This window comes from Macaca nemestrina, chromosome 1, assembly GCF_043159975.1.
Source record: "Macaca nemestrina isolate mMacNem1 chromosome 1, mMacNem.hap1, whole genome shotgun sequence".
Lineage (NCBI taxonomy): Eukaryota > Metazoa > Chordata > Mammalia > Primates > Cercopithecidae > Macaca > Macaca nemestrina.
The window spans coordinates 179,897,302-179,923,604 of NC_092125.1; the positions used below are offsets into that span (position 1 = coordinate 179,897,302).

The following is a 26,303-nucleotide window of genomic DNA, read 5'->3' on the forward strand; positions in this document are numbered from 1 at the left end:
GCAAGCAGAGGGGTAGGACTGACCATTCTAGGCCCTTCTTGTTGAAAATTTCTCATCCCCCCTGTGAAGTAGATGTTATTGTCCCCATGAAGAATGATACAGAGCCTCGGAGGAATTTATGAGCAACAGGGTGCGTGATTTGGAGTCAGCAATACTGGTCCTCTCACTTGGGCAAGTCCCTTCACCTCTTTGAGCTGCAGTTGTTCATCTGTCTGAGACCACCTGCCTCGCAGGCTTGTTATGAAGACGGAATGAGATAGAGCATGCGAGAGGACGTGACACATCTGACCAGGGCCACCGTATCGCACAGCCCCCAGGGGCTCCACGCTATGGCCCTGCGGCCATGCCCAAACCTTAGGTATGAAATGTGAAAGGCCGTGGGCTGCTTATTTCATTTACAGTCTAGAGGGGGATGCCTCCAGGTAGAGAATGATTCAGAAAGCCCCTCAGAGATGGAGACGGGTGGTATTTGGGGGACTTGGGAGAGCCTAGGGCAGCACCCTGGATTCTTCGGGGGTTGAGAAAGAAGGAGCTCATCTTCTAAGCTGAATGGGCAGTCCCAGCTGGGGTTTGTAGCTGGTGGACTGTCAGTGTGTGGGCAGCATGAATCCTCAGGGAAATTGTGATGTGGGCAAAGGTCTCTGGTGACTTGTACTTTACCCCACCTGTTCTGTACAAGTGTCCCCCTCCCATCCTTCTGTACATCTGAGGGGACTCCCATGTCCCTTTATACCTGTCCCCTAACCAGTCTCCCAACAATAAGGCTTTCAGCCATCCAGCCGTCCACTCCATCTTCATGCCTGTCTGTGTGAACATCTATATCTTCATCCACCCACCCAGTCACTGAGCAGCAGACTTTCACCATGCCTGTCACGTACTCTGCTCTAGCTCTGCACTACGCTATGCAGAGATGAATGGGAACTGCCTCTGTGGGGTTCATGGAAGTAGGCTTGGCTTTCTGTCACTGACATTAAGGAGGGCCCATCAACACCCTGACTTTCCTTTAAAAATGAATCAGATCGGAGAATAAAGACGAATGAGTCTTTCCCTTCCATCTGTACACCTCCTTGTCCATTTGCCCATTTACCCATTCATGAACCCAGCTGTCTAACCCACCCACCCATCTATGTAACCAGCCAGGAAGCCATTTAACTGCCAGGAATCACCAACTTACCCATCAACCCATTCACCTTCACCTTCACACCATCAGCAAGTATCTATCTATCTATCTATCTATCTATCTATCTATCTATCTATGCGCGCGTGCACGCGCACACACACACACACACACACATATATATTTACATCATAGTATTTAAGTTAACAAGCATATTTTTAAGATCCCAATATGTGCGAGGCACTGTATCAGATTCTGGGGCAAGCAAGTGACTTGGACTTGATTTTAAAGTCCCTTCCATCTCTGACTTATGTAAATACAGAAGCATAGGAAGGAATCCTACTCTCATTTATTCAACAAATCCATATACTCAATAAATAGTTGTTGAGCCCCACTCTGTACCCAAAGTCAAATACTGTGGTGAACAAGACAGATGATCTTTGACTTCATGGAGTTTACATTCTAGTGGAGGAGACAGTAGACAAGTAAATGAATAAATCATGATTGTGGTAAGTGCCCCTGTGTGTTGGGTACGGGCAGGCTCCCTGAGGGAGCTTGCAGTCTTGTTGGTGGTGAGACAGGTATGCACAAAGATAACACTGCCTGGCTCTGCCAGTGTGTGCTGTGTTCCGGATGGAGTGCACTTTAACCATAAGGACTGCAGGTGGTCAGAGGGGCAGCCAGGGAGAACTTCCTGGAGAGGAGAAGCCAGAGGTCAGCCTGGGGATGGACCAGGAAGTAAGCTGGGTCACAGCACTGGGGGACCTGCCAAAACCTGTGCCAACATGCCTTTTGTTCCTGAGTTACCTTCTTGATGCCCAGGAAATGGGAATTAGCCTTGCCGCTGACTTGCTAGGTGACACCAGTCCCATGCACACTCAGCCCCAGTACCAGAACCACCAAATGAAGGGGTTGGAATGGATGAGTTGCAAAATCTCCTGGACCATGACTCTCAGATCTATGAATTCAGTTAAAAGGGGAGATATATTAATATTATATTTCATGGTGGCATTCTTGAATATTAATACTAGTATATTAATACTATTTTGAGTAATAATCCTTGTGACAATCCTGTCAGGGAAGAAGTACTTGGCTGATGTACTCCACTTGGCTGATGAAAAAACTGAGTCCACTCTGTCAAGCTGTCTTTAGCTTTGCTTTCCTTTATTTATTTATTTTTTTTGAGACAAAAGTCTTGCTCTGTTGCCGCCCAGGCTGGAGTGACACGATCTCGGCTCACTGCAAGCTCCACCTCCTGGTTTCAAACAATTCTCCTGCCTCAGCCTCCCGAGTAGCTGGGACTACAGGCACCCACCACCACATCCAGTAAGTTTTTTGTATTTTTAGTAGAGACGGGGTTTCAACATGTTAACCAGTCTTGATCTCCTGACCTCGTGATCCACCCACCTCAGCCTCCCAAAGTGTTGGGATTACAGGTGTGAGCCACTGCGCCCGGCGCTTTGCTTTCCTTTCAAAGCTCTGGGGAGAGCTTCACCAGGTTGGATGGCTTTGCATGTCTGAAAGCACAAGCCTGGAGTGGGGCACACACTAGGGGTACATGAGCGCCTTCTTTGTCTAGTATCTCATTTAAGATGATAAATGTTGGCCAGACATGGTGGCTCACGCCTTTAATCCCAGTACGTTGTGAGGCTGAGGCAGGAGGATCCCTTAAGCCCAAGAGTTTGAGACCAGCCTGGGCAGCATACTGAGACCCTATCTGTACAAAAGATAAGATGGTAAATGCTCACTTTCATTTCTTTTTGGGGAAAAAAATCAATAAATGGTTTTGATTTCTTTTTCTTTTCTTTTTTTTTTTTTTGAGATGGAGTCTTGCTTTGTCGCCCAGGCTGCAGTGCAGTGGTGCAATGTCAGCTCACTGCAACCTCTGCCTCCCAGGTTCAAGTGATTCTCCTGCCTCAGCCTCCCGAGTAGCTGGGACTACAGGTGCTCACCACCATGCCTGGCTAATTTTTGTATTTTTAGTAGAGACAGAGTTTCAGCATATTGTCCAGGCTGGTCTTGAACTCCTGACCTCGTGATCCACCCGCCTTGGCCTCCCAAAGTGCTGGGATTACAGGTGTGAACCACCGTACCCGGCAGGTTTTGATTTCTTTAATAGCAAGAATCTTGCAACAGAACATGTTGTTAACTGCTTTCCTATTAGATGAGGATCAGACAAGTTGCAGATAATAGCCTCATGGTCCTAAATGGCAGCTGGGACTTGAACTCTAGGTTGTGTGACTCCCCATACCTCATCCTCATCTTCTTTCTCCCTGCTTCCCCAGCCTCCATTTCAGGTCTTCAGAACAGCCTGGGAAGGTGCCAGGGAAGGAAGGGGACTGGAAGGGAGGAAGGAGGGCTTTTATCATATTATCCTTTCCTGCATCCCCCATATGAGGAAAATGGGGGGTGGGGAGAATGTCCTTTCTTTTAAAAAAGAAGCTTCTGGGGCTCTAGGAGTCTTTCTGCAGAGGAGAAATCTAGGTTTTGGTCCAGCCAGGAGCACTTAGTGATTTGACAGGTGCTGGTGAAGCAGATTCTTTTGTTGAAGGGCTTTTCGTGCACTATGCTAACGGGCCAGCCCCAGCTTCCCTATTAATTATGAACATTTAGAAATGTTTCTGAGTATACCCCGAGTTCCTGCTCGTGAAACTCTGCAGGTCAGAGGCCACATGTGTTTTGATTTTCTTATTTGAGGTATTATGTGTTCAAGGTAGATTTATGCTACAACCTTTGTTTATTGACTTGTACTTTTGCCTGTGAACCTAATGGAACATGACAGACGATATTTACAAGGCACGTGTTTCCGATTAAATCATGTGAGACATTAAAGGCCGATAAATGAAAGCCCCTTTGAAAGGCCAGGTTCAGAGAGAAGGAAGCAGTCCCTGGTGGGGCCTTTAAGGTGGAGTCACCCCCTCAGCTGGTTGCAGAAAATGCTGAAGGTGGCAGGCGGTCCCTTTGCTGGGATAGGACTGTTTGTCACCACTTCCCATCTAGGGACCTAGGCTGCATAGAGGTCTGAAGGACAGAAAGAGTCCCTCTTCCTCTCAACCATCTAGGAAAGAGGGAAGGGAAAAGAACGTATGTTTTTTGAGCACCTACTGTGTGCCAGACTCTGTCATGTAAGTGCTTTCCTACAGAGACCAGCCCGTCAGCCTAACAACTCTGAGGTTGTTACCATCTTGAAGGGGAATCAGAATGGCATGGGGCTAAGAATGTTGACTGCAGTTTGTAGGAAGCTTCCAGGTCCCCGCTATGTCATTCACTGTCTTTGACACTGGGCAAGTTACTTAACCTAAGCCTTGGTTCCTTGGTCACCTGTAAAATGAGCATAATAATAATATCGATCCCTTAGGTGTGCCCCAGAGTACATTAGCCAATATTATCATTATTAAAGATAAACTGAGGCACTTTTCAAGGTCACTGCATATAGGGGATGGCAGCAGAATCCAGTCCTTCTGATTCCAAAGCCTTTCCCGAGGCTGCTCCGGTGGGAGGTGTGGGGACAGCAGATGGCCAGCAAGGGTTGGCCTGGCTGCCTGCTGCACCAGTTCCTGGGGTATTCCCTTGGCCTTCCTCGGACTTCCCGGGAGCATTGATGGGAAAGCTCAGTGGCAGGATTAGCCTAATTGGGAGTCTTTCCGCGGAGGCTAATTAAAGGATTTGGGTAAATATAAAAAGTGGAAACAGCTTGGGATGGAAGGCTCCCCTCACCTCCCTTCTTTCCTTTCCTCCCTTCTTCTGCCTCCTGTTGTCTCAGAAGGAGTCTGGGGTTGGCAGCTGCTGTCTCAGGACTGAGCACAGCCAGAAAACTCACCTTTTTTTTCTTTTCTGCACACCTGGTGGCAGGTGACCTGAGAACTAATGAGAGCAAGATTGGATTTTCTTTTCATATTTAAATGTCTCAGTAGGACCTCTAACTAGCTTACCAGTTGTTTTATAGGAGCAGAAGCTGCAGAGAAGAGAGAAGGAAAGATTCCTCCCCACTCCAGCTCCCCAAGAGGAAAAGTTTGCTTTTGACAACATTGACTTTCTCTAACATCCTGTATTGATCAGCACTTGCCATTTCCCTGGAGATTTGCTGCCTGATTTTTATTTAGATGCAGAGTGAGGGAGGAATCTGTGGGGATGGGGAAGCTGCCTGTGGAGTCAGCCAGCTTGGATTTACCCTCTGGCTGTATCACTGCCACTTGCCAGGAGGCCCCTTGGGCAGGTGGCTGTCTCCTCCCAGGGCTTGGTGTCATTGTATGATACATGGTAGCTGTGGGAATCAAATGCGATAGTAGCTATGGAAGTTCTGAACTGGGCCCCCACACTGAGTTAGAATCTGCTAGATCTTCCCAGGAAGGAGCATGAGGCCTTGGAAAAGCCCTGAGAAGCAAAATGCCTCCTTCACTCGTTGGCGCAATGCTGTTGGGTGCGCGTTGGGGGCAGGTGTGGGTTCATGCGCTCCCTCTTCATTTCTCCTCCCCTGGCCTCACTTTACTCATCTGCAAAATGGGGAGGAGACTCTCTTTTCTGCCTCCCATGAGGTGGTGCCTGTGAAAGCAGCTGGAAAGCTGCAACCCCTGTAAATTCAGTAATGCTAACAACCATCATGCCTCATGTGGAGGGTTACAGACAGTAGTGGCCTCCTTTAACTTCCGCTCTCGCTCACTACGAGCCAGTGCTTGGAGAGGAAGTGACTTGCTCCAGGTTTGGGGGCTGCTAGAGCCAAAGAGCCAGGGGCTAAACTGAGGTCTGCCCTGCTGAAGGCCAGGCTGCCCTCCGGCTCCCCTTGGAGAGACCCTGGGCTCCCTGACATGGAAAGCAATGGGCTCACACACAGTACGCTCCTCAAGCTCCCTCTGCCCTAAATGAACTCTCCTCCCTGCCCCTTCTCTCCCTTCCTTTCCCCTCCCTCCCACTTCCTCACCACAGTTTATCTGCTCACCCAGGCCCAGGGCAGCAGGGCTGTGTATGGTGCAAGGTGGGGAGTCCACTGAATTAAAAGGCCCCATGAGGGCAGGGACTGGCTCAACAAGCAAGCGAATGGCCCTGCCACTAATTCTGTGTGTCCTTGGGTAAGTTACTTCCCCTCTCTGTGCCCTGACTTCTTCATCTGTAAGACAGGATGGCTAATGCCTGCCTTATTCCTGCCATAAATTTGTGTAAGGGGTGGAAAGTAGTGCTGACAGCGAGCAGGCGGGAACCGCTGGAAAGTGCCATTCGGCAAGGTGCTGTTTCAGACCTGGTGGTCCTGGGGGAGCACCCCAATTTCTGCAGTGTTGGCTGTGGGCAAACATTGCTTCCAAGTGGAGAGAGAAGATTTTTGAAAGGCCACGTATCATCTTAAATGCACAAGTGCCACTGAGGGAGAAGGGTTGTTTGTTTAGTAGGCAACACTGATTCTCAGAACAAGCTAAACAAATCCCCCTTATTGAAGAATGTTGCTCTGGGCTAGGCTTGATTAAAATAGGAAAATCTAAGAGGCTTAAATGTGTGCGGTTTTGGTTGTGGAGGGATCAGGAGTGCTTCGCCCTGCCCTGCGTCTTGCTGGACGTGGTCATTGAGTTGTGAGGCTACCGAAGGTCTGTGTAGTGATGGGCCCATCCAGCACCGATTTTACCAATGAGGGGCCGGAAAGCCGTCCCGGCCCAGGCAGGCAGTATTCTGAGCGCCTCCCTCTGGGCTCTGAATGCCTTGGGTTAGGAGGTTTGTGTCCAGGCCTGTTTGGAGACTAGTTTGCTCTGTGAACTCTTTGGGTCAAGGGCTGTCCTATTGCCTTGATCTATTTGGAAAAGTGAGGACTCATGCTTTTTTTTTTTTTTTTTTTGTAGAGACAGGTTCTCACTCTGTCATCCAGGCTGGAGTGCAGTGGTGTGATCATAGCTCACTGTAACCTTGAAATCCTGGGTTCAAACAATTCTCCTGAGTAGCTAGGACTATAGTTGTGCATCACCACGCCTGGTTAATTTTAATTTTTTTTTTTTTTTTAGAGATGGGGTCTTGCTATGTTGCCCAGGCTGGTTTCAAACTCCTGGCCTCAAACAATCCTCCTGCCTTGGCCTCTTAAAATGTTCAGATTACAGGCATGAGCCGTTGCACCCGGCCTGACTCATGCTTTTGAGCAGCTCTGGGTGCCAGGGCCTGTACCAGGTGCCCCATGTATGAGTCTCTTTTACACCTCTCTGTCTCTGTTTCCTCATCTGTGAAATGGGGATAATAATAGTACCTACTTCGTAGAGTGGTGGTAAAAATAAAGTGGGGTTAATACATAGAAAATGCGTAGAACAGTGCCAAACACAGAGCAAATAGGCAATAAACGTTGGCTTCCACCAGGGCCCTGCCAGCGAAGGATGAGGTAAGTCTTTACATCTAACGTAGCAGAGGCTCAAAGAGCTGAAGCCACTTGCCCATGCTGGCGAGTGGCAGAGCAGAGGTTGGGGAGCCTAGGTCTGGCCGACTTTGAAGCCAGAGAAGATCTGTTGAGCAGATGAGAGCCTTGATGCCACAACGCTCAGCAGAGGCCTTTTGGGTGTCAGGAGAACCCCCTCAAGAGGACAGGCCGTGATGGCCTTCAGTGCCATGCTCCCACAGCCCTATGGGCAGGCCACGTTTCTGCAGACAGGATCCTGAGGCCTGTGGGTGGATGTTAGCAGACTGGTCAGGGTAGGCTCTTTGTTTTATGACCTTGCAGGGAATGTGACCAGAGTCTTCTGTGGCTGAGGTCCCAAGGCAGACCTTGCTGACAGGGTTCCTCATTAATTGGGCTGGGTTGAGTTTCAGGGCAAACTGTCAAGTGGCAGTAACCCCTGCCCTGGAGAGTAGCCCCCTCCCCTCACATCCTGCTATCTGAGGTTGTTGCTGTGAATGTGACCCACAGCAGTGATAGGGAAACTCTGGCCTGTGGCCAGGTGGCTCTGGGTCAGCCATCTCTCTCTCCTGTTCCTGCCCTGTCTAGAAACCCCTGCCACCCTCTCCCAGCAGGCCACAGCTCCCCTACCTGGTAGCCAAAAAGTGGAAACAACCCTAAATGTCTATCAGCTGATGAATGGATAAACAAAATGTGCTGTATCTGTGAAATGGAATATTATTCAGCCATAAAAGTAATGAAATACTGACATCCTACAACACGGATGAGCCTTGGAAACGTTATGCTGTGTGGAAGAAGCCAGACACAAAAGGTCATATGTTATATGAATCCATTTACATGAGACATCCTGGACAGGCAAATCTATGGAGACAGAAAATAGATTAGTGTTGCCAGGGGCTGGGAGGAGGGGAAATAGGGAGTGAATGCTAATGGGTACGGGTTTCTTTTTGGGTGATGAAAATGTTGTGGAATTAGATAGTGGTGATAGTTGTAGAACACAGTAAGAACCACTAAATAGTGCACTTTAAAAGGGTGAAGCTTGTGGTGCGTGAATTGTATCTCAAATTTACAAAGAAGAGCAAAAACCAAACTGCTGCCGGATCTGACCCCTCCACGCTCTTTGGGACCCACCCTCATGCGTGCTCCATGCATTTACACGAGCAGAGGTCATGTGTTTGTTCACGTTACCCTCCATCCTTCCTTCCTGACAGCTGTCTTGGGCCGAGATGTACGCGCTTCACAGATGCTGTCACAGGAAGAAACCCAGAGCTTTGGAGCCACAGAGCTGCGTACCCTTCCATTCCCACCCCTTCCTCTAGGTCTCAGTTTCCTTACCTGAAAACAGGGAGGAAAGGAGGAGGAGGGACTCTATGGCACAGGGCTGTGATGAGGGGGAGGTGAGGGCTGGCAGTGGCCTGGGGGCGCATCTGGAACAGGAGTATCTGACTACTCCTTCGTCTGCTGGTTCCTCCAGGCCGAGGGCCTTGCACACTGTAGATGTTCCCATTTGAGGAAGCGTGAGACAGTTGGCTGAGACCCTGGCTGAGCATGTAGTGGGCTCTGCCATCCCGTGATAGAGGCGTCCCAGCTCAGGGTCCTGGTTTTGGGTCAGGGAAGCCTGGATTTGAATCCCAGCCCTCCTTCTGGCTGTGTGACCTTTTGCTGATCACTCAACCTCTCTGTGTTTTAGGGTTGTATATCTCCCCCAATTCATATGTTGAAGCCCTAACCCCCCCAATATGATGGCATTTGGAGATGGGGCCTTTGGGAAGTAATTAGGATTAGGTGAGGCCGTGAGGGTGGGGGCCTCAGCATGGGAGTAGTACCTTACAAGAAGAGACACCAGAGAGCTTACTTTCTCATTCCCTACCATGTGAGGACACAGTGGGAAGATGGCTGTCCACAAGCTGGGAAGAGACACCTCACCGGAAACCTATCATGCTGATATCTTGATCTCGGACTTGCAGCCTCCAGAACCAGGAGAAGTAAATTTCTGTTGTTTAGGTACCCAGTCTGTGGTACAGGTTGAGTATCCCTAATCTGAAAACCTGGAATCTGAAATGCTCCAAAATTCGTAACTCTTTGAGTGCCAACATGACGTTCAGTTGGGGCATTTCAGACTTTGGATTTTGGATTCTCAGGCTAGGGATGCTCAGCTGGTCAGCATAATGCAAATCTTCCAAAGTCCAAAGAAATCAAAAGCACTTCTGGTCCCAAGCGTTTTGGATAAGGGATATTGACCTTGTATCTTGTCATGGCAACTGAGCAGACTAAGACCAGGCATCAAGAACAATCGGCTGGGCATGGTGGCTCACGCCTGTAATCTCAGCACCTTGGGAGGCCAAGGTGCGTGGATCATCTGAGGTCAGGAGTTCACTACCAGCCTGGCCAACATGGTGAAACCTATCCCTACTAAAAATATAAAAATTAGCCAGGTGTGTTAGTGTGCACCTGTAGTCCCAGCTACTCAGGAGGCCGGGACAGGAGAATTGCTTGAATCTGGGAAGTGGAAGTTGCAGTGAGCTGAGATCACGCCACTGCACTCTAGCCTGGGTGGCAGAATGAGACTCTGTCTCAAAAAAAAAAAAAAAAAAAGAACAATCACGGCTGTAAAACTCATAGCACAGTTCAGTGTGTGGCAGACACACCCACTGTTGCTCTTAGGTGGCTCCTTTTATGACTCTGATGGTCATTATTAGTTGTGGGACCTGGGGCAAGTCACTTCAGTCTCCAACCCCATTTCCTCAGTGGGGTTTGGTGCTGCCCACACAGGTTTGTGGTGAGGGTCAAATGAGATCATCTGGGTCGAGGGGCTCGTAAACCATGAAATGGCATGCTTGTGGAAGGGGCTGAGTTTTTATGGCAGGGAAACGAGGGGAAAGCCTGGTGGAGAGGTGGCAGCAAATCTGGAGGGCATCCCTGGCTGGAAGCTCTGCCTGTGGGCCTTTCAGGAACTGGCTCTGTTCTGGCAGCAGCCTCCATCTACCCAGACCCAGGTGGCAGGGCTGAACAGAGGTCCCTGGCTTGGCCAAAGTGTTCTGAGTTCACAAATGTCTCACCCCTGATGGGGAAGCGGGGCCAGTGCCCACAAGCAGTGGCGCGCGCTTGGGAGGCGGAGGAGGAGGATGACCTGCCACCTGGGCAGGGCAGCCAGTCTTTCTGTCAGCTTTTTGGACCCTAAGTGAGAGAGAACCTTGGGTTACAGGGAAGGCTGTGGGTCAAAAGCTGCCTTCTAGGGAGGGTGAGGGGATATAGATGCAGAGGCTCGAGTTGGCTCCTGTTCCCATTCCCTGACATCAGGGACTCGGAAGTCTTCCGGATGGAAAATCACTGCCTGGAACTCCTTCTGCGTCATCCTCTGGAGTGCATTCCGAGGGGATGTTGCCTGTTGCATTTGTCTTCAGAGCTGTGGCCTAAGGTCCTTCCCCAGCTCAGACATCTCGCACTGGAGCTGGGAGGGCGTGTTCCTGGGGGAGTTTATGAGATTTTCTGGTTGGTTCTTTAATCATTTCCTGTTTGTTTGCTGTCTGGTCTGGGGCAATGGGGTGGGTGGGGTGGGGAGTCCTCGGAATGTTGGCCTGGGCAGCACAGAAGAGGGCAGACGTCAGGAAACGGATGTGGAGACAGGGAGGTTTTCAAACGTGAGGGCTTTGGTCGCTAGAATAACTCTGCTCTGTCCCCATCCCAATACACGCCCTTGTATTTTACGTAGAGTGTTCGTTGTAGCAGTTAGAACCACTGGCTCTGAGCCCAGTTCCACCTCTTATGGGCTCTGTGACTTTAGCAAGTTGCTTAGCCTCTCTGTGCCTCTGTTCCCTCATCTGTAAAATAATCATAGTAACACTTACCTCCTAGGTTGTTGCTAGAATGAAGTGAGGTGATATGTGCAAAAGTGTTTAGGACAGTGTCCGCACAGAATATGTGCTAAATAAGTGTTAGCTGGACTGTGGAAGGAGTGTGATGGATGGGTAGATCCTTCCAGAAGAGCTGTTTCTCCTTCCTCCTCTGCTGTGTAGTTTAGCTCCATGGATGCTTCCCAAGCCCTGAGCAGGGGGTTGGATCTCTGCTGGGGGTGGATCACATCCTGAACCTGTTACAGGACAGCCTGGGTAAGGGGAGGCCCCAGAGCAGACAGTAGTCCCCAGAGGAGGGTGGGATTGGGGGTGTGGCACTGAACCATGCTTTGAAGGATGAAGAGAGGTCCTTTAGGCAGAATGGTGGGGAGGAACTGCATGTGCAAAGCAACTGGAATAGGAAGTGAAAGTTGGCAGTAGAGTGAGAACCTCAGAGGGCCTTGAATGCAGAGCTAAGGAAGTCCCAACTCTGCCAGTCGGCAGGGGGATCCTCTAAAGGATTTTGGGCAGAGTGACCCACTCAGGTTGGCATTGCTGTCTTTCCTCCACTTTCCTTACAGAGCCTGCTATTGTGTCATTCTTGGGGTTTATTGCTGTGACTGTCTTCCCACTGTCCAGGCAATGTCCAAAAGTTCTTGTCCTGCCTCCTCCCAGCTCCCTCCCGTGGTCTTGAGAGTAGTCCTCAGCATCAGTTTACTATGATTAGCTCCTGCTAGTGTGTGTGCAGGACTGCATTGTGTGCCCTGTGTGACCCAGTCTATAATAACTCCTTCTACCCCAAGTCTCAGGTTATTGAATTCATTTATGAATCCACCCAGTGAATATGGACACACCTCCTGTGAAAATACTGGTCACCATGCTAAGCACAGTGAAGCGACTCGAGAGGGGCTGCATGGGGATGCCACGTGGAAGATGTTCTGTTCCCAGACTCGTGTGGCCATCTCGAGAGGCTGTCAGCCAGGGTTGAAAGGGATGGAGTTCTGTAGGAGTTCCAAGAGTGAATGATGTCCTGTTCCAGCTGAGGGAGGGAGACAGGCGAGGCTCTGGGTGAGAGCTGGGCCCTTGAGTGCTGGCGGGAAGGGAGTTCCAGGAGGCATGGGCGAAGCATAATGGTGGGAAAGCAGACGGCACGTATGAGGACAGCAGTGAGCTCTGCTTGGCTGCACGGAAGGGCACGTGGAGGGAACGGAGAGAAATAAAGTTGGAAGGCCTCATGAGCATGGCTGGGTAGGGTGAGGGTGGGGGAGTTTGGTTTATTTTCCTGTAGATAGAGGGGGCCATGGAGAGTTTTTAGCCATACTTTGGTAAGATTAATTTTCACACCCTGTGGTTCTTTGGAGAAAGGGCGAGTGGTGCATTTTTCGATCTTTCAGATGGGTCTGGGTCGTGGATCCCGTGTTTTGTAGAAAGGTAACTTGTTATGTGAAACCTCTGTAAAAATCCTCACATTCTGCCTTAATGGAGGCAGTATTTCTCCCTTAGATTCCTTAAAACTTGAGTTTCAAGTGGGGAATAGTGATGCATAATTTATTTCTTCTGTTGCTTGATCTGAGATCTCAAGGGAAAGAACAGGAAGGAATTAGTGAGATCTATATTACAATTTAATTGCTTGAAGAAAAATATTATTTTTTATTGTTAGCCATTAGCTGCTTCTAGTTTTATTAAACTCAGGCCTGTGCTGAGCAAAGCATTAACGGCTTGGAGCTCGCCGGCTCCCTGCGGGGAGGGAAACCTTCAGAATTGTCCCATCTTGTAAAGCAGTTGCTGGGAGTGGAGAAGCCCTGGGGATTTCGTGCATTTGAGACATTTCTGGACTTGGAGTGCAGCCTCCTCACTGTGAGTCTGCCTGCATTCTCAAGAGATGCTCTGGCACCCACAGCTAGGGGCCAAAGAGGGCCAGGAAAGGCCCCTGGTGCCTGGGTCAGGCAGACCTGAGCCTCTCCTAAAATGAGTGATCTTGGCTGCATTGATTAATCCTTCTTAACAGATGAAGAGTTTTCATTTCTAGCGGTAGTTGCCAGAGCTAAATGAAACACTGTATGTAAACCGAATATCCTTGTATTCAGTAGGTGCTCAGTAAAAGCCAGTTTTTGGGTCCCAGTGCAGCACACTTCTCCAGGTCATCTTCCCTCCTTTGTTCTGGCTCTGGTCTCCAAGCTCTTGTCTACTGCCCCGTGCCCCTCTTGCCTTCCTGAACTGGACCTGGGGCCTCCCAGGACACAGGGTGGAGGGAAGAGGCTCAGGGTCCGGCTGAGCCCTCTGCTGTGCTGGACATTCACTGCTCAGTGCCTGCTACTTACCTGGCAGTTGTGGCACCAGTGAGATGGGTCCCTGCCTTCAGGGAGCTCCCAGCTGGCTAGCTGAGGACAGACAAGTCAGTTGTAGTGCCCCATCCACCACCTTCTTCTGGTCAGGTCTTCGGCTCACCCAGCCTGACTCTCCTTGACCTCTCCTTCTCTCTCCTGCCACTCCTTCATGCTTCACTGCCAGTTATTGTTTCATACACATCCTCCCCTTAGACTTACACCATGACCTTGGAGGCCTCTCACTCCCCTTTTACACATGGGAGCTGCAAGCTCTCGAGGTGAGATGATGACCCATGGTCACATAACTGGGGATTTGGGCCACACAGTCCAGACCAGCTGGGAGCAGCAGAGCCTGGGGCTTTCCTCTTCCTCAACCCATCCCTACCCCAGCTGCCTGTCGGCCTGCAGGGCTTCATTACACACAGGGCTTTTGAAATGGATGTGGGCCTACTGTGGATTGTAATGTTTTCATTGACTTGCCTTCCCTGACTTATTAGGAACCATTTGCTGCCTGGCCCTGGTCCCTAGTGTCTGGGGAGGTAGTGAGCCAGTATATATATTTATATATTTTTAGAGATGGGGGTCTCACTGTGTTGCCCAGGCTGGAGTGCAGTGGCTATTCGCAGGCACGATCGGAGCTGCCCATGTTTTCAGCCACCCTTCCATACTAGTAACCATTGTCCTGCACAACATTTCATGCTTACCAAGTGACCCTACAGCCTGGATTTTTTGAGGCAGCATCAATTTACTATGATAGTGAGAATTTAGCTCCTGCTAGTGTGTGTGCAGGACTGCACTGTGTGCCCCATGTAGCCCAGTCTATAGTAACTCCTTCTACCCCAAGTCTCAGGTCCGAGCCCTTGAGCAGCTTGCCCAAGGCCACACAGCCTGTAGGAGGTGGAGCTGGAATCCCAGCGGTGTCAGCCCAGCTTGGGCTTTCTTCCTGGGTGGTGCTGCCACCTCAGTAGGGCCCCCTCTGCATGAGCTCAATTCATGGGCTGGGCCCAGCTTGATGCCCAGGAGGTCAGGTCAGCAGGGCTTTCCTGGGCCAGCAGGGACACTGGGTACAGCCCACTGAGAAGAGAAGGCAGAAAGGGTTCCTGGCAGGGCCAGCTGACTCGCAGAAAGGGAGTGAGGAGGTATAAGCTTGGACTTGAGTCCACAGGGTGAGGTATGGGGAGGGGAAGAGAACAACCGCATTCTGAGCACCTATGGTGTGCTGTGTGCTTTGCTAATGTCTTCTCTCCTTGTCACCCCTCCCCCAGCACCCCACGTCTAAAGGGTTAAATGCCTTTACCCCTGCCATTTCTCACCTACAGGGCCCACCCCCTCCATTTGGCCAACTCCCGCTGGTCTTTCAAACTCATTCAGGGGGCCATCCTAGACCTGCCCTGACCCCAGATTGGGTCAGAGCCCCTTCTTTGGGTCCCTGCAGTCCCTAGAGTGTCCCTCCATGCAGCACCAGGCACCTGTGTGGTGGTCGCCTGCTGCCTGTCTCCCCTACCAGGCAGTAGACTGCGGGGGTCAGGACTGTTTCCTCCTCTCCATGAGCCCAGTGCCCACCGTCAGGCCTGGCCTGGGGAAGGCGCTCAAGGAGAGCTTGTTCAGAGTGACGGTGATGACACAGCCTCCTCGTGTCTGCGTCATGTTTCCTATTTCCCAAAGCATCTTCTCATCAAGGTCACTTTGAGCAACACAGCCATCTGGAGGGTTAGGTAAGGCAGCGATCGATGAAAAGGCACGCTTTCCAGGTGGGGTCACTGAGGCTCAGGAGGCCACCCAGTGTGGTGGTAATAGAGCCCCGCCTCGACATCCCGGGCTTCCTGCACCATCCCCTCCCCTCTTCAGTGCTGCCAGGGCGCCTGCTTTATGATGCCCACACCCTTGGCGACCCCAAGGCCAGGACTGCTTGTAATCAGATTGCCTTCCTCCCCACTGAGCTCATGCTGCTGAGGGAATGGAAATTTGGATCTGTGGGCGGGGGTGAGAGGCTGGGCTGTGGGGGCAGCTCTGGCTGGGGTGCTGTGGGACCAGGATGGGATGTGGTGGCTGGGGGAGCACGCCGGAGCCAGACTTAGCAGTTCTGACCTCTGGCTGCAGGGGCTGCTGAGAACCGTCTCAAGTGGTTGGCCAGATGCCTGCCCCCCAGGTCTGGGTGTCCAGAAGGTTTGGGATGGTCAGCAGCAGGGAAGAGGGATCTTCTGAGGTTAAGTTGGCCATGTTGGTAGCCTCCAGAGACTGACTACCCCAGGGAGACCTGGGTTCAAGTCCTGCCACTGACTTGACATGGGGCCATGGCAAGTCACAGCTCTTCTCTGCTTCAGTTTCCTCATCTGTAAAGTGGGGATAATCGTCTCAGAAGAGGCTGTAGGGAGGATTAAATTATGAAACAGTGCCTAGAACATATGGTGTCATGATGATTTCCTTGTCTGTAGAGTGGAATGTACTTTGCCCTGCTTCTCTCTCTGGGTTGATACGAGGTCTCGACGAAGCACCCTTATACTGTGAAGTGCTGTGCACCTGTGAGGGACATACCTTCTCTCAGAAAGGATGGACATGGATGTAGAGGGATAGAGAAGGGCTCTAGAGGTGTTTCCTGGGATGAGATGGGCCCCTGGGAGTTCATTGACAGACAGGCCAGTCCAGCCAGTGAAGATTGAGTGGGTTCCTGGAAGACTTTGGGATTTGCTTAGAGTGGTGGTGCCCCCCATCCAGAAAACTGGGCCTGCAGGGGCCTTGGGCAAGCGTGTGGTTCCAGCCCAGTGGGGAGAAAGCAGGCCTGAGCTGGGATGGCCTGGGTTTCCCCAACTTCCCTTCTTCACAGCCAGCTTCTAGCCAACCCCTCCAAAAACTCACCCCCACCTGAGTCAGGGTCCCCCACTTCCACTCAGGCTAGGGCCCATACCCTCCGTATCTCTCTCCCAGCTGCACCCACAGTGGCTGAGAAACAGAGCTGCTGGAAGCCCTGTTTCTCAGCACAACCCCAACTCTAAGTCAGAGACAATAGTGGCACCGACCTGGCAAGGCTGTCGTGAAGGTTACTATAACCCTGTAGGGTAATGTATTAATGTGTGTAAAGCACATAGTAAGTGCTCAATAATTGCTAGCTATGTTTATTGTTATTGTTACATCCTTCACGTTATTGCTACATTCTTTCCATGCACATCTCAAGTACATTGAATACCAGTTGCTATTTTATGGTTGTGTTGAGTCCTTTTACTCTTCAGGCAGTGGGGAGCCATGGAGGGCTTTTGAGCAAGGATATGACATAGTGTTGAACTCCAGGATACTGAATCTGGCAGTGAGTTTAAGCCTCCTTACATGGTGTGCTTAGTTCAAAAGGGGCTTTATTGTTCTATAGTAGTTTTAGAAATAGCTTTTCAAATCCTTCTCTCTTTAGTTGGGGAAAAAGAGAGGTTGGATGAGAAGGAAAAGAAAGCTTGGGTTAGGAAAAAGGGAGGCAGTTTGAGGGGTCAGGTGTTTAACAGAGATAGGGAGGACTGCAGAGTGGGCTGCAGGCTGGGCGTGAAATTGCCAGACACTGTCTCCAGGTCAGATTATAGGTGTGCAACTCCTCTGTCTTCGATGACCCCCGTCCATATGGGCCTTGCTGCTGCCATGCTGGGACTAGAGTAATGATAATGTACATCTCTCTATGCTTTCAGAAACACAGTCTCTGGGGCAGAGTTGGTTTAACTGTGGAACTTGGTAATGCTGGGTGGGTGTGACTCTGGGTTGGAGGTGGGGTAGGAGGGAGGTCGGGATTGGCCATGAAAGGAATATAAAGTCATTTAGAGAAACCAAATTCAGTAAGGTGGAGCTGTGCAGAAATGAAGGACCCTTTATTAGCAAGTCAAAGCTTGGCCAGTGTATGATTTGATGCTGGCTGAGTGGCTGCAGGGAGTGGCTGGTGGAAAAGGTGTGGAAGCTCCAGGCAAGGGGGTTGTTGGGAGAGGGAGAGGGGATGGAGGAGGAGCAGTGGTGGAGGAATTCATGGACAGTGGAGAGCATGGAGCAGCAGGGGGCTCAGCTTCTCCCCGTCCGTGTAGATCTGGGATCCTGGGCCCGGGGTCCTCCCAGGCCTCATCTTCTCCAGTGATTCTGCTCACGGAGTCCAGGGTGGGCCCAAGATTCTGTGGGCAACAGGCAAAAGGCCAGACTTTGAGGAACTTGGATTTAGATTCGTGTGTGTCTCCTGTGGTGGTGGGAGGGGCAATGATGAGATAGGCAGGGCTGGGTCAGACTGGGCTCTGTGGGCAGCAGGTGGTAAGAGAGGCTGGGCCTGGGCACTGAAGCCCCCACTGTGGGTACAGCTGGTGAGGAACACAATGGGGATGCGACCTAGCCTGAGTGGAGGTGGGTACCCTGGCCTACGTGGGAGTAAGTTTTTGGAGGGCTTTGACTAGAATCTGGCCATGAGTGATGGTAAAATTGAGGCGTGTGGGGACCCACCAGCTGGGAGGGGAATGGGGACGGGGTTAGTTCAGGAATCAAACTGAGCAATCAGAGGCAGGGGCCTGCAGCCAGGAAGACAAAGGCAGAGCCAGAGCAAGCCTGACCATGGTGTGGCAGCAAGGGCGTGGTGGGCCCTGCAAGGCAGGAGCTTGGAGGTGGGACTGAGGTCAGAGTCGGACTAGTAGCCGCCCTGTGTGCCTCACTTGGAGCTCCATAGGACCCTCTCAAATCTTCCTGCTGGAAACGGAGCTCGGGGGTGGGAAGAGAGAGCTGTGGGACTAAGTGGTCCCAGCCAATGGTATGAGGGCTGTAGACCAGGGAGCTAATATCATAGGTAGGGTGAGATGCTGAGACTCTCTGTTCACCCACCCACTTGTTTGCTCATCAGATATTAATTAAGGGCCAGGCACCACTGAATAGGAGGCTTTCATGGGCTCCCTTCGTTTAAGAGACAGGTCTCACTCTGTTGCCCAGGTTGGAGTGCAGTGGTGTGATCATAACCCACGACAGCCTCAAACTCCTGTCCTCAAGTGATCCTCCCACCTCAGCCTCCTGAGTATCTGGGACTACAGGTGTGTAACCACTATTCCTGGCTAGCTTTTAAAAATGTTTTGTAGAGATGGAGGTCTTGCTGTGTTTCCCAGGCTGATCTTGAACTCCTGGCCTTGAGTGATCCTCCTGACAGCCTCCCAAAGTGTTGGGATTACAGGCATGTTACAGGCATGAGCCACAGTGCCTGGCCTCTCCTTCCTTTTTGAGAGGCAGTGCGGGCAAGTGCTTGAGGAGGAATGTGTACCCTGGAGCCTGGGTTTGCTTCGTCCCTGCTCCTTCACTGCTAGCTGGATAACCTCAGGAAGGTTACTTGTGCTTCAGTTGCCCCAGCTGTAAAAAGGGGGACATAATTGTATCCACCTCAAGGGGTTCTGAGGATTACATGTCTAGATTTATGCAAAGCAGTTGGAGTGGCACCTGGTTTTTATTATTCCTGCTTCAGCCACACCCTTGGACAGTTTTCGCATCGACATCATCGCCTGTTTCCGGTGATGCCCACCCCACTGCTGAAAAGCCCTTTCTTCCTTCTCTGTCTGTTAAGGCCAGTTCAAATGTCCTGCCTCCTGAGTCTCATTTTCTCAGCCGAAAACAGGGGTTAATCGTCGCTGCCCTGCCTGCCTCTCTGGACGACTGAGGGAAAGACAGATGGCCCTGGCACTCTGAACAGCACTGGACAGCGCAGGCTGCGCCAGTGTCCTGCTTGTTCTGTCACGTCCATTGCCAGATGCAGACGTTGAGGCCAAGAGGCTCTGTAGTGTTAAAGTGTCCTTTCTCCACCCTCCAAACTGACCATTTGGCAGCCAGTTCAGGCAGAGGCCATTTGAGATTTGGTTCCTGAAGGAGCCCCCTGCCATGTCTCATATGAGACCAGTGGAAGCTGCCCCAGCTGTGTCCTGCAGCACAGGTCTTCACAGAGTGAGGGCCTTGGAGACCACCCTGTTCCCCGTCATGTGCTGATGGGGGCAGTGGAGCCTGGGGCAGTGAGCCATCCCTGCCTGTGGCCCTGAAGATGCGGTGCTGTGGTGCCGAGCGTTGCTGGGTGGTGAGGCTCCCTGGCCTGATGCCCTCACTGTGTATGTGTGGCTGATGTTTGATTCCTGTTCTTCACCTTTTCTAGCCTATGCTGGGGACCCAGAGATAAATCAGGCTTCAGGCCTGACTCAGGGAGCTCACAGCAGAGGGGCAGGCCACTGTGTATCAGATAATGACCACATAGTATGACTCAGGGTTAGGGAGCACAGTGCAAAGTGTGAGAGAGCTTCATTTGGGAAGAGATAGGCTTGTGTTGGCCTGGCAGGAAGGGGAAAGGTATTCCACTTACTACATGTAGCCCAGAGATGCAAAGTGGTGGGGATAAACCAGCTCTGAAGGGCACATATGGGCAAGTGAAGGCTGGCAAGGGCCAGGGGCCTGAGGGCCCGGCTGAGCTCCTGGGACCTCATCTGCAGGGGCCAGTAATAGGCACTGAGATGCCTCTCAGAGGGGCCTGGTGGGGGGTAACACATCACAGATGCCACACTCCTGGACAGGAGAGGTCTGGTCTCAGGCTATTATGGTGGGTCCAGAGAGGGGCAGAGTTGCCCAGTGTCACACAGGGCATTGGTACTGCTTGTGGCCAAATGGAGAAGTAAGTGTTTGTTTGGGCTAAGTGTTGAGAATGAAGACCTCTTGAGCGCTTGCCTTCTACTGTTCTCAGGCAGAAAGGTCACAGCACAGATCTTGCTGCGACTCCCCATCTCTGTGGTCACTTGCCCTGGTCTGGCTGACTCTCAGTTCAAGATGTTTCTGGATGGGAAGATACATGGGACTCAACAGGTGGGTCAACTTGGTAGACAGTGGAGGGCTGCAGCCAGGAGGGAGGACTGGAACCAGAGGCCAGCTGGGGTAAATGCCTTTCGCCTAGGGAAGGAGGGCAGCTGCTGTGAGTTGGTGCCTCTGTGAAGCCTCTGAGGCCTCCTTCCCTCTGGCTGGGCTGTGGCTCCTCTGTACGCCCACTGCCCCCTGCTTTACTCCATCACAGCACTTACTGCTCTGAATTGAAACTCTCCACGTCTCTCTTTCTAATGTCTTTTGAATGAGTGTTGAGGTACATGGACCAACTGTACCTTTGGGCTGGTCTCTTAACCTGCCCCACGTGTAAGGAAACCATCAAACGACCTGAGAGAATGTATTCAGCCGTCCACAAAGTGCTACTGAAAGCAGGGGGCTTGAGGAAGAATGTGGACCCTGGAGTTCTAAGACTACCGTGACGGTTTTATTCCTCAGCCATGCCCGCCCCAGAGTCTGGCCTGGGGTGTGGCTGGTACCTCTACACTACTCTTGGGCCTTTATAGATTCTGCCAGCAGGTGTCCTCAAGGTGCCCCCAAATGAATTCGCTGCCGTTGGGCAAGATCAGGCACTCAGTAAAAATGTAAAAACAAGTGGTATGGCCCTTTTAGAATTTTTCTGGCAGGTTTTCTGGTTTTCACCAGAAAACATCCCACACACACACAGAAACCAATTTTAAAAATGTACCTATTTAGCAGATTTTTCCTTAGCATCTCTTCTTGTACATGACACCGTACAGGGCCTGTGGGCCTGCCCTGGAGGAGCTCAGGGTTTCCTGGGGAAAGCAAGGCAGTCACTCGTCAGCGTGAGACGAGGGAGGAGGAATGTGCTATGGAGTTCGGGAAGGACATCCTAGTTCCCAGTCGGGAGACCAGGGAAGTCTTTGTGGAGGAGGGGGCATTTGGCCTGGGCACTAAGGAATGGGCAGGAGAGCAGAGAGGGCGGTGGGAAAGGCGGCACCAGAAAGACTGGGTCTAATCCCTAGTCCCTGGCTTGGCAGGACTGCACAGCTGCACGAGGGGTGAGCCCCCTTCTACCCGCCACCTCTTCCCCTTTCCCTACCTTTCCCCTGCAAAGTGCTCAGAGTACATTTTGTAGGGACTAGTCAAAATACAGACTCAGACAGATTTATCCCCCATGAGCCCATACTTGCATTCCTGGGCACAGGAGGGAGTGATGGGCCCGTGGGGATGTTTGCAGAGAAAATAGAACTGAATGAGAGTCTGGTGAGGTGCTCGCCCTGAATCAGGGACTGAGCGGGTGTCAGCACGCCACACACAGGGCCAGAGCCTGCTAAGCAGGAAACGCGCTGGGGCAGGGCCAGTGTGGCCTCCAGCGAGGCAGCCCCAGTTCCTCAGCCCCGACAGCACAGTGCGGTGATCCTGATGGCCCCAGGGAGCGCCAGAGGCTGGGTCCTCTGGGCTTGAGGCGGGGCTAGGGGCACAGCCAGGCCTGCTTGCGTCTAGGACTCTTCCTCATCTATGATGTGGTGGGCACCACCGGCTCCCTGAGTTGGGGTGAGAGGTGCGGGGAGGTCAAGCCCCTGTGCCTGGGAGCCTGTGCAAGTGGGAGCAGTTGTCACTGTTCCCTGGTGACATGGGGGCCTGGGGCAGAGAACACCCTGTGATACCTGGTTAACTGGAACCCCCATTAGCCAGAACTCCTGCGCACCATCTGTCCCTTTGTGAAGGAGGTGGCCAGATGCTATGGGAAGACCCTGGCTGGGTGGTGGACAGCAGGGGCTTTGACCTGGTGCTGCCCCTTCCTAGCTGGGGGGACCCAGAGCATGTAAGCAGACCTTGTGGCTTGAAGAAGAGAATGCACAGAACCACCTGACAGCAGGGGGCCCTTCAGGAAGCTCCTCGGCTCTCACAGGGTGAGGAGAGCGAGGATGTACTTTGTCTTCCCTGAGGAATTATTGTGGGGGCTCAACTGTGTAAAGCCTGACACACAAGGGCTTGGTGAAGTGGGGCTAGCTGGTTGGACCAGGTGATAGATGTTGTCTCAGGGTCTCCTTGGAATGGCTGGGAGTAAATAATTAGTGAAAGAGCTCCATGGGAAGCCTTCAGGAGACTTTCTTTCCTTCCACTGCCCACCCCCCCAAAATGTGTGAGAGACCCAGGTGGACGGGTGGTGCCTTACAGGGTATGAAAGGCCTTAGGAGCTGGGACTACTCTCCTCCTCCTCTGCCCAAGAGGCGAGCGGCCCCTTCCAAGTCCAGCTTTCCTGCTTAGCTCTAGTTGTGCTCCCACCGTGATTCTCTCGTTTGCTTCCATCCTGGGAAAACCTTTCCTTAACTTCAGGAGATTCTAGGTTCCAATCCATGCTCTGCCCCTCGGAGGCTGTGTGACCTTGGCCAAGTCGCTTGGCCTCTCTGAGCCTCGGTGGCCTCACTGGCAGTGGAGTAGCTCTTGGGAGCCTCCTATACACAGCTCTGGAATCCACCGTGTACCAGGGCAAAGAAAGGGCTCAACACCGTCAGGAAGTTCAATTATGTGATGGACACGGTGATCCTGCAGGGCACAGTCCCACCTCCCTAGCATGGTGGACAAGGCCCTTGGTGATCTGGCCACAGCAAACTTATTGCCCCACTCCCACCTCCATTCAAGCCACCCGGAACATTTCCCATCCTCTGAACCCGCCACATGTTCTCATGCTTCTGTGCCTTTGCATGGTCACTCTTTTCTTGGCTGGAGAGCTCCTATTTCTCTCTTAAACCCAGCTCAGATGCTCCCTCTTGGACTCCTTCCTGTCTTTTTCAAGCAGAGTCAGTTCCCTTGGCCAGAGATGAGCACTGTTTTCCCCGCGTTCCAGTTTATCTGCTCCCCTCGCTGCCTCCACAGTCTGTGAGCTTCCCGAGGAGAGGGAGAGGATCTGATTCATCTGTGCCTCCAGGGCCCAGCTCAGGGTCTGCCACCAACCAAGCAAGGACCATTTTCCTGTGCTCACAAGGAGCTCTGCTCTCTTTCTCACCCTTCTTTCCCACTTTGGAGGGAAAAAGCCCTGCGGATGAGAACAAAGCAATGTCCTCCATGAGAGAGGCCCGGGGGCTGGTAGAAAGTGGAGTAGGCTGAACTGGAGTGGAGAATTGTGCCGTTGTGGAGCTGAAAGATAAGAAGGGGCCATGGTTTGACTTGGCAGTGCGCTGCCTCCAGAATGGGCTGCAAGGGAATCTTCCTTCCTTCCTTCCTCCCTCACTTACTAAGTACCCAGCTTCAGGGCAGTCATTGCTCCGCTTCGTGGGGAAACAGTGGAGCATGAGAGAGAACCTCCTAAAGGGGCTTTGCAGTCTGGTGGGAGAGATGGAAGGAACAATGGCCATAGGTGGGCAGCTGAGATCATGGCCGTGGGAGTGGAGAGGGGCCAGCGAGCAGCCTGGTGGATGATGGGGAGAGGGAACTAGATGAAGGGCCAGGGCAGAGGGGGAGGGTGGGTTTCTGACGGAACCCATGCATGAGAGGGAATGGGGAGAATCTGAGGTGAGGCTGGCTGGAGGGCTCAGCAGGGAGCAGTTCCTGAGGCCAGATGGCTCAGCACAGTGCAGCAGCTCCCAGCAGATCTGGCTGCGGGGCGGAGGACAGATTGAGGGGCCAGTCAGGGGCAGGAGCCTCAGACTGTGGTAGCGGTGGCCAGCGCTGAAGCCGCTGGGGAGAGGTGGGGATGGGTTAGGACCCACTATTTGAGACCTGACAACTGACTGGATGTGAAAGCTGAGGGTGACGGAGACAGTCACAGGCAAGGAGGTTGTCTCAGGAAATAACTTGTTGGAAGAGAGGGGAAAAAACACAAAGAACTCAGCAGGGATCTCTGCAACTCAGGGTAATTTTGGCTTCGGAGAGTCAGCCTGCTAATCAGATTGTAAAAATCAGGTACCAGGGTTTTTGCAGAAAATGCAGCAGATCAAAGCCAGGGTCGATTAGACTCTGATTAAACATTGCCGAGGAGGTCAGACTCATTACGGAGGAATGTACACAGGCCGGCAGCGCTGACGGGGGATAATAACAGATCGCGCCCGGCAGCGCAGACACCACGGCGCTCTGGGGACGCGGTCCTCCGCGGCGGGGTGGCCACAAGGAATGGTATGTCCGCGGGCTCCAATGGGAGTGAAGGTGCAGGGGTGTGTGGCAGCATGTAGGGTCAGCTGCGTGCTGTCTAGTCTCCTTGTCTGTGGCTCCTGGATGGGGGGTGCTGCTGTGAGCTGGGCATTGGCAGAGGTCAGCCAGGACACCCGCCTTGCTGTCTTTCACCTTTACCTGCTGGCTCATGGCCTTTTTGCTGGAGGAAATGCCTCCTCACCCTCTTCTTTTTTCTGTTTCCCTCTCAGAACTCTGCCAGCATCTCCTCCAGGAAGCCTTCCCTGACTTCTAGCCCAGGTCAGGTGTCTCCTCTGGGTCCCCACAGCGCCAGTGCTCTGGCTTGTCTCCCCTCCCGTGAGTCTCTTGATGGCAGCATGACTCTCTGTGTCCTCTGTTTCCAGCTCAGGGCTGGGCAGGGTGGATTCTCTGATCTGGGCAAAGCCAATTCCCTGAAGCCACACATCAAGCCAGGCTCCACTTGCCTGCCCTGAAGCAGGCCCAGGACTTCTGCTGAGAGGTGGTCATGGGGTAGGGGTGCTGGGAGCCTGCTGGCCAGGAGGACAGGAGAGGCAGGTGGCCCGCCAGGCCGGTGTGGGAGCTGTATGAAGGAAATTCATGGCGGGGAAGAAGGGAATGAGTGCCAGGCTGAAGAGCCTGGAGGTGACCCTGTGGGTACTAGTAAGCCACTGAAAGTTCTTGATTTGAGGTAGTGACAGAAACCAAACTGTGCTTCAGGAGGTACTGGAGGGCCCTCAATTTCTTTTGTGAGAGCAAAATTCTCTGAACAGCCAGCCACCCTGGTGGCTTTGACCTCTACTTGTTGCTTCACCTTGCAGTGTGAAGTGAGGCTCACCTGCAGTGGTCCCCATCCATGATCTTAAGGGGCCCAGGCTGGTCCTGACCACAGAGATCCCAGGAGTCAGAGGGAGCAGGGAGACCTCTAGAGGCTTCTAGGCTTTCCCACGCTTTCCCAGGGTTAGGAAAATCAGGCTGAGTTTGGTTCACACATTCCATAAATACACACACCTTCTGGGTGCCAGTCCTGTGTTGAGTTCTGGGGAGGCCCTGAGGTTCTAGCAGCCTGGCTCCCTCCGGAGAGGGCAGCAGGAGCTGGACACAGATATCTTGGGGGTGGGGAGGACATGGACCCAGGAATGCCCTGCCCATCTGAGGGAGACATGGACACCCCCAGGCCTGGCTGGGAACTTTGGAGTTTAGAAGGAAGGAACACAAAAGCCCTTAACCTCCCAGCTGGAATGTGGACACTTCATCCGTCCTGCTCTCCGTCTTTACTCCAGCCCCATAAATGTCCAATTTGAGGAAAATATTCCACTCTAAGCCCCGGCAGAATAAGGTGATTAAGAAACTGAGCTCCGTAAAATTGTCCGTGTTCTGGCCGGCGGGGTGGGTCGGGAGAGTCCCCAAGTCTCAGGCCTGGCAAGGACTGTACAAAGCCCTCGTCCTTCTAATCTATGTCCTCCCAATGCACAGATCCCTTCTGCAGCATCCCCAGCAAGTGACCACCCACTGTGTTCTTGAGGGTCTCTCTTGATGGGTGCTCAGTACCTCCCCAGGGTACCCAGTTCAGGGCTGTGACACTCCATTCCTGACAAGCATTTACCGGGCACCTCGGTCCTTCTTTCATTCCCCATGCCTGCCTGTGCCAGGGCTTCTGCTAGGGCTAGAAACAGAAGAGCTAAGGCTAGTACCTGCTAACATCCCTGATGCATGCTGTGTGCCAGACACCGTACTGACTG

General features: G+C 52.2%; 1 protein-coding gene and 1 non-coding gene across 3 annotated transcripts in view; both read left to right on the top strand.

The window, feature by feature from the left end:
* Positions 1 to 26,303, top strand: part of LOC105495086 (GLIS family zinc finger 1) — a 233,185-nt gene that overhangs the window by 27,418 nt on the left and 179,464 nt on the right. The gene's annotated exons all lie outside the window — the stretch shown is intronic.
* Positions 21,062 to 21,125, top strand: LOC112429112 (U7 small nuclear RNA). Its single transcript, XR_003021233.1, has one exon. It is a non-coding gene; the product is annotated as a U7 small nuclear RNA (small nuclear RNA).